The sequence below is a fragment of the Lissotriton helveticus genome, chromosome 1_1, assembly GCF_964261635.1.
Source record: "Lissotriton helveticus chromosome 1_1, aLisHel1.1, whole genome shotgun sequence".
Lineage (NCBI taxonomy): Eukaryota > Metazoa > Chordata > Amphibia > Caudata > Salamandridae > Lissotriton > Lissotriton helveticus.
The window spans coordinates 2,105,234,684-2,105,248,359 of NC_136057.1; positions in this window are offsets into that span (position 1 = coordinate 2,105,234,684).

The window sequence follows — 13,676 nt, forward strand, 5'->3', positions numbered from 1 at the left end:
TGAAAAAACCATAGGTTATAGACCATATATAGTTAGGAATTAGCATTTAAAAAACCTTATTTTACTCACACAAAACCATTGAAATTCCATATATAGTTAGTTGCACTAACTATATATCGCGCACCCGCAATCCACTGCTGATCATGTCACATATTACATCATTCATGACATGGTCAGTGACATCACTGATGACATCACTGATGACATCTCAAATGACATCACTGATGACATCACTGATGACAACATCCAGTGACTGTATGTTTCTGTAAAGTTAAAATATGTCTTACAAATTGAAGAATGAGTGGATGTATAAGTGTCTGGATGAAGGATTTAGTAGGTGCGTGACTGACTGTATGAGTGAGTGATTAAATGTGTCTCACTGAATGCATGGGTTAGTGACTAAACTGTCTTAATTTGTGCATCATTATGTCTGTTGTTCTGTAAACTGCTGCATGTGTTGATCATTAGCTATACGAGAGGCTATATGTGTTATTAATTGGTTGCCCAAGTATTTCTATGGGAGATTGAGTTTGTGTGGGGGTGGCTGGAAGGTGTGTGACTCTATGCATAGATGTGTGAGCAGTTTATTCACTAGGTGTATGAGTTCAAGAGTGCATGTGGAAACAGCTACATGGGCAGTTGACTGTGTGCATGAGTGTATTGATGAGTGAATGGATATCTCAATGCTACATGTCATAGTAAGTACATATGTAAAACACAGTACATGTGAGAGTTGGCATATATAAATAACTGTGCATGAGAGCCACTGAATGAGTGAGTGGTTGTATCGATCATTGTGAACTTGTATCAGGGATTGTTTAAGAGAGTAAATATGTGTTAGTATATGTTTCAATAAGTAAGGTGTGTTTAACTGTATAGTTGAAGAAATGGAGGTGAGATTGTTTCTTTGCATGACTGACTGGGTGTGTGAGTAACTCCATGGATGAGTGGCAGTGTGTGAGTGTCTGTATACACTGAGTGTATCTAAGGTTATATTAGAGTCTGAAGAGGTTTATCGTATTAGCACAAGAATGATGTCAAATGAGATGTCATCAGTGATGTCATCAGTGATGTCATTTGAGATGTCATCAGTGATGTCATCAGTGATGTCACTGACCATGTCATGAATGATGTAATATGTGACATGATCAGCAGTGGATTGCGGGTGCGCGATATATAGTTAGTGCAACTAACTATATATGGAATTTCAATGGTTTTGTGTGAGTAAAATAAGTTTTTTTAAATGCTAATTCCTAACTATATATGGTCTATAACCTATGGTTTTTTCAGTGAATTTTCAAGGTTTTGTAAATGCTAATTCCTAACTATATATGGTCTATAACCTATGGTTTTTTCAGTGAATTTCAATGGTTTTTTAATAGCAAATATCATAAGCTGTCGAATGTCAAGTACGTGGTAAGTGAAAACATTTTCGTGTTTATGCACACTGATCTGCTTTGAATGGTGCCCCCCCCCCCTCATTTCTATTAGGAGCACTCTCTCTTTGCATATAGTGAAAGGTAGTTAACGCAGGCCTTTGCCCCCGTTGTAATCCGTCGTGCCTGCTTCTCTCTCCATTTGATTGATTGTTATCCAAGTATTTACTGTTTTAGAATTAGTTCTCTTTGGTTCATTCTCTATTTACAAACAAACACAGAGTCGCAATACTCTGTTTAGTCTTTGCAGATAACGAAAAATCGTGTAAAAAAATAAGAAAAGGAATCGAGCAAAATCAGTAGGCCACTAATGGGATCTCTTTTTGACCTCGCTAAAATAGAAACATTAGGAACAACCCCTCATGACAAATACAAAACTAGTGAGATGAACTGAACTCCACACAATGATGGCTGCAAAACAGCTCGGCTCCGCCACCCACCCCGCCCAAAATAACGATAAAGAACGGCTGCCATGATTGGTTGCGAAATGACCACGACGGAGCTACGAAATGGTGCTGCTCTCATGCTAACCCCAGCTTCAGTCTGAAACATCCAGAAACACTGTAGACTACCAATTCGATCAGTTCCGGTAGCGCCCCAATGTAACCCGGTAGAGAAGAACTAGCCCTCCCCTCTTTGACTGATGGTTCTTGTTGCCTGTCCCTTCTGTTGTCATTTAACAGAACTATTTAGCCTGCTGAAAGGGGTTGTGTTCCGACCGCTGGTTGGTGGAGACATTTTGACTATATTCTGTACCTGCGTTGTCGCGTAATGCGTCATATGATGCGCCGCGTTAGCGCATCCGGAAGTCATCCGGGGCGCGCAGCGCGTAACGTAAGCATAACAAGTCATGTGACTTGTTAATAAAACTTTTCATTGGTTCATTTTACTTTTCTTATTGTAATGATGAAAGGCTTGGTCATATGACCTAAAAATTACGCTTTTCATTACTTCCGAACATTATTTCTTCTTAAATATATGTTATAATGTTCCAGGCTAATGTACTTTCCCGGAAATTTTACAACTGTCCTGCAAGTAAAATATATTTTTTTTTCGAGAAAAAGAGCGTTTCTTCGTCCCATGACGGAGCCGTTGAGCAAAAGAGGGTCGACCTGCTGTCTTAGTCGCCGATACGCCTGAATATGAGATTCTTATCGATCACTTTATGTTGCAGGAATAGAAAACACAACAGCCCTTGACCATTTATCTTTACTGCGTTCCTTCGTATTATACCTTTTACCCTTCATGTAATTGGTCTGCTTTATTTCACTTGCCTTTTAATGATTCTAAAACAGTCACTATTATTAAAAACTTTACCAATGTATATACTACTACCATGTTTTCTTTTAAAAACCTTTATTGTGAAAATTTCATTATACAAATACGAGCCTATAACCACGTGGGCCTGCCACAGAGCAAACTGTAATCGTATATGATGAATAGACATTTACACTGTAGAGGAACGTAACGGGCGGGCCATTAGGTTGCAAGAACTAAGGTGTCTAACAGTTACGGAATCGGTGGACGTACATTTTATAATTAAAATACGACAGGGCCAGTTACAATAAAATTATCTAAATATACATTTGCGGGCAAGTACCATGGGTGACGTTAATTCGAACTTTCAACAGTACAGTAATCAATAACACATCAGAACTTAATATCAATAGGGATGTCGAAATAGTCAATCAATTCTCGTCCCCGCCCGCCATGTGCTTCAAAACTGCATACGTATCTCGTGATTTCAAGGTTCTGCAACCAGTACACAACAAGGAGTTACGAGTCCCATTTATTCCGGCTCCATTTTGGGCGAGGACGGGCAGGTCCAGGATATAGTCAAAATGTCTCTACCAAACATCGACTATGATGATGTTCATATGCTGTATTTATTAGAGTAACACTCATCTGTCCACATGAAATTAATTTGCCACAATCTAAACATGTCATTTTAATCTTTCCAAAGTTCTTCTAAATATTTGGGACCGTTTCCCTTGCCTCTGAAGCTCTCAGTGCCACTTCTTTGATGAATGTACTAGCAGGTCAGGGGTTCTCCTCCAAATCTCTCTTTTATGCAGCACTATAATTAATTGGTGCCACCTCTCCATATGACGATGCATGGTATAGTTACCACAACTATATTTTTTTTCGGTTCCTCTGGAGAGTTCATCGTGGCAGATGAAGCGTGTAACGTACCGGGCATTTACCTTTTTTTGCATGTACAGGAAAGGAAAAAAAATCGAGCGTCCGAGTTCTAAGGTGTCCCAGGGCCATTTTAGTGGACCAGGCCCAAATCCAAAGAACAGGCCGCCATTTTGAGAGTCCTCTTGCAGCCGCCTGTCGCTGTAGCATCAAGAGCAGCCGAAACTCAGCTGAATGGCAACTGAAACGGTAAAGGGGCGCCCCACTACAGCAGACGAGCCTCCACCTAGGAAGGCCCATTCACGCCGGCTCCCCCCCCCTTCGGGCACCCCACGCCGTTATTCGGAGCAGTATTGTAGGATGGCCACACCAGTGCGGCAACTTGCTAGACATCACCTCGGTGGTAACCGAATCTCAACGCCTTGTGGTGTCTTCTATTCAAAAAACATTGTTATGCTGCCTTCGACCTATTCGCCGCAAGTGCGCACACAACTCAACTGCATAGCTTGCTAGACACCACCTCGGTGCCATCCGGATCTTGGAATGTCAGCACCTTTTGGTGTCTTCTCTTCAGAAAATATTGTTGCGCTGCCTTTGGCCCCATTCGCACATCAGTCCGCTACTGACGCCATCTCACAGGCTAATGGGGCGCCCCACGCCGACTTTCAGCATTGTAGAATGACCACACCAGTACAGCAACTTGCTAGACATCACCTCGGTGCCATCCGGATCTCGGCGCCCCACTGCAGATGAAGTGCCTCTCAACTATGAAACCACCACGGTGACATCCGGATCTTGGCGCGTTGTGCTGCCTTCGGCCTATTCGCACATCGGTCCGCTACTGACGCCATCTCACAGGCTAATGGGGCGACCCACGCCTAGTTTCAGCATTGTAGGATGACCACACCAGTACAGCAACTTGCTAGACATCACCTCGGTGCCATCCGAATCTTGGCATCTCAACGCCTAGTGGTATCTTCCATACAAAAAATATTGTTACGCTGCCTTTGGCCCCATTCGCACATCAGTCCGCAACTTAGACATCACCTCGGTGCCATCCGGATCTTGGCATCTCAGCGCCTTGTGGTGTCAGTCAGAAAATATTGTTGCGCTGCCTTTGGCCCCATTCGCACATCGGTCCGCTACTGACGCCATCTCACAGGCCAACGGGGCGCCCCACGCCGACTTTCAACATTGTAGGATGGCCACAGAAGTGCGACAACTTACTAGACACCACCTCGGTGCCATCCGGATCTTGGCGCGTTGTGCTGCCTTCGGCCTATTCGCACATCGGTCCGCTACTGACGCCATCTCACAGGCCAACGGGGCGCCCCACGCCGACTTTCAGCATTGTTGGATGGCCACACCAGTGCGGCAACTTACTAGACACCACCTCGGTGCCACCCGGATCTTGGCGCGTTGTGCTGCCTTCGGCCTATTCGCACATCGGTCCGCTACTGACGCAAACTCACAGGCCAACGGGGCGCCCCACGCCGACTTTCAGCATTGTAGGATGGCCACACCAGTGCTGCAACTTGCTGGACACCACCTCGGTGCCATCCGGATCTTGGCGCGTTGTATTGCCTTCGGCCTATTCGCACATCGGTCCGCTACTGACGCCGCCTCACGTACCAACGTATTTTCTCCGCATTTTATACCCTATGCCGCATAACAGGTCATGTGACTTGTTTATAAAACTTTTCATTGGTTCATTTTACTTTTGGTTTCCTAATGATGGAAGGCTTGATCATATGACCTAAAAACAACACTTTTCATTGGATGAAAACTTTTTTTTTTCCCAAACAATGAAAGCCCCACCTTGTTTCTGGATGTTTCAGACTAAACTGGCGTCAGCATGAGAGCACCACCATCTCGTAGCTCCGTCGTGGTCATTCCGCGAGCAATCATGGCAGCCGCTCCCCACCAGAAGCCTGCAGGAGTCGGGCCCCCAAAACTTTTGATGAATTCTCAAGGCGGAGGGGACGCTTTCGAGAATGGGGTCCAAGACCTAGCAGACAAGCGTCCGATTTCCAAGGTGTCCCAGGGCCATTTCAGTGGACCAGGCCCAAAAAGGAAAGAGCCTGCCGCCATTTTGAGAGTCCTGTGACAGCCGCCTATCGCTGCACCGCAAGAGTGGGCGCAACTCAGCTGAATTGCGGCTTTTGACACAGTGGACCAAAAACGGACGGAATGGCAACTGAAACGGTAAAGGGGCGCCCCACTACAACAGATGACACTCCACCTGGAGAGGCCCGTTCACGCCGCCTCCCCCGGGGCGCCCCACGCCGTTATTCGGAGCAGCATTGTAGGATACCAAAACCAGTGCGGCAACTTACTGGACATCACCTTGGTGCCATCGTTCTGCTGCCTTGGAACTATTCGCACAACAATTTGCTACTGATGACCCACCCCCCGCGACGCCCCACGCCGTTATTTGCTGGGTGGCAACTTACTAGACATCACTTTCGTGTCATCTAGATTTCGGCGCGTTCTGCTGCCTTGGAACTATTCGCACAACAGTTTGCTACTGATGACCCACCCCCCGCGACGCCCCACGCCGGAAATCTGGACGTTGTGCTGCGTTGGGACTATTCGCACAGCCGACCGCTACTTCGTTGTTTTTCCCTAAAAATGTTTATATGTTATTACTATTTTTGTTTTCTTGTATATATTTATAAATTATTAAAGTTTTATAATCTTACTACTTTGTCGGAGTGCTATATATTTTTAATGTGACACATAATTGTAAAAACTTTGATGTACAAAGAGTCATCCCTGGAATCTTCCGCTTCACGCTCGGTCCCCTCCCCAATCACAATACAGGATGGTTTTCAGATAATAGCAACGCTTCTGCTGTGACGGATCTCATCGAGTGTGGGCCTTGATCTACTATAACTCCTTTGAAGAGGGGTGATTCTTTACAGCTGTGGCCATAAACTACATCTGCAGGGCTAGCTGATAGCCTAGGACCGGCCTGGACAATCGGACACAGAGGAAAAGGAGTGTCAGAGGGTGCGGTAGTGAATAGGGCGAAAGGGAGGTGTCGGGCGGGCACAGGGTGTGATTCTCAGGGAAGAGCAGCGCAGATGGGGGGAGGTTTATTACCCATGCATAAGACAGAGAGCGGGGGTGACCACTGCCTGGGTGAGATGCTTGCGAGGGTGGGGAGCCATGCTAAGGATCGACAGCGTGCACAGAGTGGGTCTGGTCAAGGCATCTAAAATGGCTGCCGTGCACGACAAAAGTGTGGCATTTGAAAAAAGACAAGATGGCGCAGACAATGTTTTTCAACACTTCCTGATTTCCTTCGAATCGAACGTTAACAGACGTTGGGGCATATTACCAAAGTTAAGCGATATTTATCCCTAACGATGCATTGCAAAGATTTTTTTACCGTCAGAAATTATCGCAGATAAACCTTGCTATTATCAAGGTTTATCGCAAATACGATAAAAAACGACCGCAATGCATTAATATCGCTGAAAACTCAGCGATATTCATGCATTACCGAGCTAATGCTCTTAGCCATGTTATCCACCTCCCATTGGATAACATGGCTAAGAACTGCTCAGGGCAGCTGTTACTTTTTGGAGATATTCGAGCTTATCTCGAATATTTCCAAAAGTTGATAATAGGAGATAGCGATGTTAGCGACTGCTTCCAGTCGCTAACATCTTGGCATGCCCACTTTGCATGTCATTAGTGATAAATATCACTCACATGCAAAGTGGGGCCCAAGATGGTCGCTATCTCCTACTAGCCGTCGCTAACTGGTGTTAGCAACAGCTAGGTAATACAGATATAATTTTATCTCCGCGAAGCGGAGCGCTGTTACAGATATATATCTTGTTTTTGAACGTTAATTTCTCAAAATGCACTGAAGCACATATATTGAGACCTAGCAAAGGCACATCGGGCTACCAGTCCCTAATATTTTACCAAGTTTCGTGCAAATCCATTCAGCCGTTCGATTATTATTATTATTATTTTTTTTTGCCCCGCGGGGCCCTTTTAAAACCTCCACATCAAACCTAGGGGGTCAGCGAGGATCTACTATGCCCCCTTATGGTCATTTGCCCCTTCGCTTTGACCTCCTCTTGTCTCTCGATCCTACCGAGAGACAAGATGGCGGCCGCTACGTACTGTTTGGAATGTTTACAGACACCGGAGAGCCAATCAGCTTCGCTTCGCAAAGCTCCGTAACGCGAAAAGTACGCGAAGCGGTGCGCTGTTACAGATATATATCTTTTTTTGAACGTTAATTTCTCAAAATCCACTGAAGCACATATATTGAGACCTAGCAAAGGCACATCGGGCTACCAGTCCCTACAATTTTGCCAAGTTTCGTGCAAATCCATTCAGCCGTTCGATTATTATTATTATTTTTTTTTTTTGCCCCGCGGGGCCCTTTTAAAACCTCCACATCAAACCTAGGGGGTCAGCGAGGATCTACTATTCCCCCTTATGGTCATTTGCCCCTTCGCTTTGGCCTCCTCTTGTCTCTCGATCCTACCGAGAGACAAGATGGCGGCCGCTACGGACTGTTTGGAATGTTGACAGACGCCGGAGAACCAATCAGCTTCGCTTCACAAAGCTCCGTTGCGCGAAAAGTACGCGTCCTGGAGCGCTGCCCGGTCCGCTGTTACAGATATATATCTTTTTTTAAACGTTAATTTCTCAAAATCCACTGTAGCACATATATTGAGACCTACAAAAGGCACATCGGGCTACCAGTCCCTACAATTTTGCCAAGTTTCGTGCAAATCCATTCAGCCGTTCGGGCTAAAAGTGAGGCCAACCGCCCTATGGAAAACTCAATGTTAAAAACACGTTTTGGGACCCCCCTTTTTTCTCGACCCCCCCTGGACGAACCCCCCCCCCAATTTTCAGGGGCTGCTCAGAAACAAAATGTGCCATTTTCCTGAAAATTTCAGCCAATTCCGTCCACAAACGCCAAAGTTATTAGACATAGAATTTTCAAAAAACCCATAGAGAAAAAATCCTAACTATATATACCTACTGGCGACCGCCAGTAGGTAATATATATATATATATATATATATATATATATTAAACACACACACAGGAATCCATTCGAAATGAGGCCGCAGAGAGAAAAATAAATTCAGCATTTTAATGTCAGCATACCGGCAAATGTCATAACGGAATCCAAGCCTCACAAACTGCAAACGCCGACGCGTTTCGGGACATAGAATCCCTTCATCAATGGCGTAATGTTTCTGAGAAGATAAGCAACGCTGTTGTTTGGGGCACCTTATGTAATCTTCAACACCTGCCCTCGTGGGTGTGGCCGAAACTACGGCCTCATGGATGTTGTAGTGCGCCAGTGTCTTTCCCAAGTGGGCGCGCTGATTGCTTCCAAAAATTAAACAAAGTACAATCCCAAGTGGGTGGAGGCAAGCATCCGCTGTCATTTGCCCCGCTTTGCTGCTGGCATGGTGAATGAGGCTGGCACTACCCTGCATAGATGCCAGCCAATCTCTCTTCCTGTGGACAAGCGCCGGATCGGTGCTTGCAGGACCCGCCAAACCTGCGGTGAGCCTCCCTTCACGGCCGGAAAAAGCCGTTTTCTATTAAACACACACACAGGAATCCATTCGAAATGAGGCCGCAGAGAGAAAAATAAATTCAGCATTTTAATGTCAGCATACCGGCAAATGTCATAACGGAATCCAAGCCTCACAAACTGCAAACGCCGACGCGTTTCGGAACATAGAATCCCTTCATCAATGGCGTAATGTTTCTGAGAAGATAAGCAACGCTGTTGTTTGGCGCACCTTATGTAATCTTCAACACCTGCCCTCGTGGGTGTGGCCGAAACTACGGCCTCATGGATGTTGTAGTGCGCCAGTGTCTTTCCCAAGTGGGCGCGCTGATTGCTTCCAAAAATTAAACAAAGTACAATCCCAAGTGGGTGGAGGCAAGCATCCGCTGTCATTTGCCCCGCTTTGCTGCTGGCATGGTGAATGAGGCTGGCACTACCCTGCATAGATGCCAGCCAATCTCTCTTCCTGTGGACAAGCGCCGGATCGGTGCTTGCAGGACCCGCCAAACCTGCGGTGAGCCTCCCTTCACGGCCGGAAAAAGCCGTTTTCTATTAAACACACACACAGGAATCCATTCGAAATGAGGCCGCAGAGAGAAAAATAAATTCAGCATTTTAATGTCAGCATACCGGCAAATGTCATAACGGAATCCAAGCCTCACAAACTGCAAACGCCGACGCGTTTCGGGACATAGAATCCCTTCATCAATGGCATAATGTTTCTGAGAAGATAAGCAACGCTGTTGTTTGGCGCACCTTATGTAATCTTCAACACCTGCCCTCGTGGGTGTGGCCGAAACTACGGCCTCATGGATGTTGTAGTGCGCCAGTGTCTTTCCCAGGTTTGGCGGGTCCTGCAAGCACCGATCCGGCGCTTGTCCACAGGAAGAGAGATTGGCTGGCATCTATGCAGGGTAGTGCCAGCCTCATTCACCATGCCAGCAGCAAAGCGGGGCAAATGACAGCGGATGCTTGCCTCCACCCACTTGGGATTGTACTTTGTTTAATTTTTGGAAGCAATCAGCGCGCCCACTTGGGAAAGACACTGGCGCACTACAACATCCATGAGGCCGTAGTTTCGGCCACACCCACGAGGGCAGGTGTTGAAGATTACATAAGGTGCGCCAAACAACAGCGTTGCTTATCTTCTCAGAAACATTACGCCATTGATGAAGGGATTCTATGTCCCGAAACGCGTCGGCGTTTGCAGTTTGTGAGGCTTGGATTCCGTTATGACATTTGCCGGCATGCTGACATTAAAATGCTGAATTTATTCTTCTCTCTGCGGCCTCATTTCGAATGGATTCCTGTGTGTGTGTGATATATATATATATATATATATATATATATATATATATATATATATATAAATCATTGATTTTGTTTTAGAATTATAATTTTAATGATAGCCCTAGGTAAGCAAGTGTGATTATTTATAAAAGCTTGAATCCTATGGTTTTGAATGGATTTTTCATAGGGATTGCTTTGTTTTCTCTCTTTTCGTGTCTATTTTATTGTCTTGCTCTATTCGGTGATTTGATGGATACTTTTTATCTTTAGTATACATTGTTAAGTCTTATGCCAAAATAAAGAAATACATATTTTTTTAAGCAGTTGGTTGAGGGTTTTGTTTTGTGTTTAAAAAAATATGTACATTTGCATTGCATATAGAATGCTTTAAGCTCCTATGACAATAATTCACGTTTACTTCCACAGTAGATTCGAGAAAATAATTCTCTGCTCTCAGCCGGGTAGGTATCCTCTGAAACTAATGTTAGCTTTCGATTTGATGCAACAATTATTTTTTGACAGGTTTTGATGCTTCAATCATGCTGCAGTTCAGCTTGATGGGCGGTGGATTTTTGTATAAAAATATAAAGATACAACGCTTTTGGAAGTATAACCCTGGGAGTCCATCGAGAATAGCTGTCAACATGCAATCCATAAACAGTATCCAAGCAACAAACGCAATTTAGAGCTTAGGCTGTAATAGGAAATGCCCCAAATGCAGCTATTGGTTTACTCTGGTAACCAAACTACATACTTTTTCATTTTACTCTGCAACTGTAGTTCAGAATAGTGGTGATAAATGATGTATTTAAAAAAGAAAATGTCCTTTAAGGTATGAGGTTATTTGGATGGTTGTCATTATCTGTATATCATACAGCAGCATCTTCCCTGAGAGAGGTGCAGACCATAACAAAATGGTGGCACTGTATAATGTCAGGGAGTAAACAGGATCGCATTACTACTAAGTGCAGCACATATATATGTAGAAATAAATCAACAGCACAACAGACTTAAAACAACTTAAAATCTACAGGAAGCTGTTATACAAACAATTGGTTATTCAGTATTTTTATGGAAACCTGCAGTAAAGACCATAATTAAAAATAGTCTTGTAAATGAGTGAGTTCTTACCTCCCCCACCTTACAGAAACCTAAATGTCTGTGTTTAGCAGCTGAAATATTCAGACGAATGTAAATAGATCAGTGGTGTACCAACATATTTCATACATCCCATCAGTCTTGTAACTGTTCTTACCAGTCCCACAGGGATTAAGTAGGCACTAATAATGAAGGTCCTAGAAACTAAGAGGAAAAGGATCAGCCTGGCAAAAAGCACGTTTTCACTCTTTCCTCAATCTAATGAGGCCCTTTTAGACCTGGCCCTCCTTGAAGGGTCACTCCCAAACTTGTTACCTACCTCCTCATATTTTTCAATGTATTCGTTTTTGCTGGCCTTAGAACTCTAAGTGCTAGTGCCCTTTCCTTAAAACCTGTTAAGATTGGCTGATACTCAATTGATATATTTAATTTACTTATAATGCCCTAGTAAATTGGCACTTTGTGTGCCCAGGAGCTGTAATTCTAATGCTACTAGTAGGTTTGCAGCCCTTATTATGCCCCCTTTTAAGTAGCCCTTAAAGCATGCCTCAGACCTGCCATTGCAGCCTCTGTGTGTGCAGTTTTACACTGCCATGTCGACCTGGCAAAATAAACCTTTTGCCAAACCCAAACCTTCCCAGTGGACAGAACACAATGTATTTAAGAAGTAGGACATCCACTGTTACCTTTTACATGCCCTGGTGGTGAAACACTCTTAAATTCTTTATCACTACTGCAAGGCCTACCACTCCCATACAATAACATTGGAATTACCTTATTAAATTTCATAAGAAAATATCCAAATTAGAAAAGGTACCTGGTTCATGTTTGCTGTCTCTTGAATCCTAATTTAAAATCCTTAATTACTGTGATATCAGATTTTAAATTACTATTCTGAAAATGCCACTTTTAGAAAGTTGCCATTTTCTTGCCTTAGCCATTTGGTGCCTGCAGTTTGTCTCTGGGTCAGATGATGAGGTGTGGGTGACAGTTGTGCTTTGTGTTTTCCTCTTAGACAGCCACACACAATGGGGATCTTAGGTGTGACTGGATGGGTCATCACTGGCAGGATGTGAGAGAGGAGCTAAGCACTGGCCCACTTACACTTGAATAGGCTGTGTCCTACCTCAATACTAAGGAATGTATGACCCTGTAGTTATTCTTGAGCCAGGACCCGGGAGGCAAGGCATCTGTGCACATCACAGGCTTACCTAAAAAAGCTTCTCGCCATTTCAAAGGTACAACTGTATACAAATACTGAATCTCAGACGCCACCACTTCAGTGCATTTCTGGGCCTGCGCATACTCTGCCAGGAGGAAGGTATGCTGTGCTGCTACAAGAAATACCACTCTTCTGGACAGCTGCCCTGAAGGTACTGCAGTCCTGCTGTGCTGACTTGTTACCTGATGCCCTTTGGCCTGGGGAAGAAGAACTGGACCTGCAACTTAATCTTGAACCCACGACCCCAAAGTGACTCCGAAGGCCAGTCTGCTGGCCTCCTGATCTCAGCCTCAGGGACATAAAAATGCTCCCTAAACATCTGCCCAGCTGCAGGGAGTTCCTGACCTCCAAGTGGTTCTCTCAGGTCCTGGACCCTTGATGAGTCCCGAGGGCTCCTAAATCAAACCTTTAGGCTCTTCATGACCATGCATAGGCCTGTTCACACTTGAACAGCTCCTCTCGCACTGAAATCCAGTGCAAGCTGCAACTAGGATGTTTCTTTACACAGCAGTATTGACCACCTGTGGGGAACTGCAATACAAAACACCAGCTCATCTGTCAGAGAAACACAGCCTGCTCTTCGTGCCATGCCGACAACTTCCTGCAATGCTCTCCTTGCACTCCACAACCATCTCCAACATGAACGGAACTCTTGGCACAAAACTTGAGAAGGTGGGACTAATCTGGGATTGTATCTGACCCTAGGTCCATTGCGGATGGCCAGAACTTTTGATTTTGGGCTGGACCAGTGCAACTAGATAGTCACAGTTCGGGTTTTCTGCTTTTAGGAGCAATTTTTCAGCTTATTCTTTACAAATTCATAACTCCGGTTTTACTGATTGGATTTTTGTCGCTTTGGTCTTACTTTATTTATTAAATTAATTGCTATTGTTCTAACCTGGTGTGGGATCTATTTGTGTGGTGT